The following is a 2,513-nucleotide window of genomic DNA, read 5'->3' as shown; positions in this document are numbered from 1 at the left end:
TAGTCCAAATTTTTTATAGTAAATAATATTTTATTATTTTAAAAATTAAATTAAAAAAAATTTAAAACATAAGAACAATTACAGGGGATCAAGTTAAGAGGTATCTCCAGAACAAGTTAAGATGGGGATAATCTGCTTTCTTCATGACTGAGAAGGCAGGAAAAGTAAGAGTGCAATTTATGGGTTGATATATGCATAACAGTCTTAAATCCTATATAGGACCAGCTGTAATGGGTAGGTGGTTACTTTACATTCACTACAACTTCTACTCATCAATAAATGATACAGAAGATGAAAATCTTGCTTTACCCTACCCTAGGAACTTCTTTATTAATTTAATGACTGCCCACTCTTCATATATCAAATAAATCCTACTGGCACACCATTAGGACATTCTATGACATTTCTTTACCAGACTGTGAACTTTGAGAGGTTAGATATTGTGCCTTATTCACCTTTTTATATCAGGCACCCAACACAGCATTAGGCAAATACTGGGTATTTTTAAAAGGCCTGCTGGATTTTCCTTACACCCCTTTTCCAGTATTGGCCCCAAGTTATTGTAAATCATTCTTTCAAGTCTAGATTCCTAGGCTATTAAGAATAAGTCTATAGGAGAGAGGGCTTTGGTGGCAGTGCCAGATGGTGGCCGTGAAGCAAAAGAATCGACCTTTAGAACGTGAGATTTATGCAGTTAGTATCATACCAGTGGAAATGATGCATTACAGAAGTAACAGGATAAAGAGAAACTGGTACCCATTGATACTGCCTCTGACTCTGTGCACACATGCATTCACTTGTGCCTGAGCATAGATTTCTCAAGGAGGAATATACATTCTGTTAGAATTAATTAGAAAATAATGGTCTGATACAAATATAACCAAAAACTCTAGCTGGCAGGTCAAAACACTTTTGGAAGTCTAACACCAGAAAGCAGGTTTTCTTACGGTTTTGTTCTGACCACCTGCTTTGCACCATTACCTTCCTGAATCAGAAATCACATATAATTTTGTATCCTCTCTGTTTGAATTGTCTTTCAGTATCTTGAAGTCAATGAAGCTACTGGACGGTGGCTGTTAACATTGCTTAGCTTCCCCTGGGGGTTATCGCCAAATCTCAGTAACAATAAATTTGTTTCTCAAATCAACAGTGGATCAAGTGCAGACATACACACAATTCTTCAATTAACCAAGTTCAAGAACCATGTATTGGATGGGTTATACAGTGATACTGTTAATTGATCATTTTTTTGCTTCTCTTTATTCCCAAACCTATAATAATTCCTTTTTCTTTGTAATTATTTCAGAGTTGGAGTAATTCTCAGAGGCTCTCATATCCCACACCTTCGAAAACATACTTCAGAATCTACTTTTTCCCTCATGGAGAAATCTTAAATTTAAGCTCATATGGGATTCTTGTATAACCTCTTTCTCTAGAAACTCAAATCAAGATTTACACTTGAAGTAAGATTTACATGTCCTTTAATGAGAAGGTTAGTTAAAGCAAAAAAAAANAAAAAAAAAAAAAAAAAAAAAAAAAAAAAAAAAAAAAAAAGATGATGAGAGAGTTGGGATAGAAGGAACTTAAACATCGTAAAAGCCATTTATGAGCTACTTGGACTTTTAACTAAACCACTGAAAGGTACTTTAGCTCTTTTCTAGTCTTTACTTTTTCATATTCTGTAATGTAGAAAATATGGATTTATTTGTTAACTGTGAGTTTATTTCTCATGTGTAAAATCCTTCTTTTTAAAAACCATTATTCTCTTGTAAGGGGCTATAAATTAAGCCTAAGGCTTTATAAATATTTTTTTTAAAGAATTTAAATATTGATTTAGTTTTGAGAGAGAAAATCGGGGGGAGGGGCAACAAGAGGTGGAGACACAGAATCTGAAGCAGGCTTCTGGCCTCAAACTCACAAGCTGTGCAAGATCGTGACCCAAGCTGAAGTCAGTTGCTTAATGGAATAAGCCACCCAAGTGTCCCAACACTGAGGCTATATAAAGGAGTAGTTAGTAAAATCATGCGAATGACTTTTAGGCCACAGGAGACTTAGATAGGCCTCCTGGCTCGAGGGTTGGATTAGTGGTAAGGAGGAGATTTCTAGTTTGAATTTGGCTAGGTGATAAATTTATCACCATGGAATAACTATTTAACCTTTGTATTATATCTCATATGTTAAATAAGAATGATAGATGGAATGATTCTTACGAACCATACTATGAGACTAGGATTCTCAATCAGATGCTTCTATAAACGTTACTGACTTTGGTTATTTATAATATATTTGATTTTAATGGAAATTATTATTTAATGGGGTGCCTGGGTGGCTCAGTCAGTTAAGTGTTCAACTTCGGCTCAGGTCATCATCCCATGACTCTGTGTGTTCAAGCCCTGCATCGAGCTCTGTGCTGACAGCTAGCTCAGAGCCTGGAGCCTGCTTCAGATTCTGTCTGCCCCTCTATCTCTGACCCTCCCCTGCTCATGCTGTCTCTATATCTCTCTCTCTCAAAA

The sequence above is a fragment of the Crocuta crocuta genome, unplaced genomic scaffold (genome assembly GCF_008692635.1).
Source record: "Crocuta crocuta isolate KB4526 unplaced genomic scaffold, BGI_CrCroc_1.0 scaffold831, whole genome shotgun sequence".
NCBI lineage: Eukaryota > Metazoa > Chordata > Mammalia > Carnivora > Hyaenidae > Crocuta > Crocuta crocuta.
Note: the sequence above shows the minus strand (reverse complement) of the source record.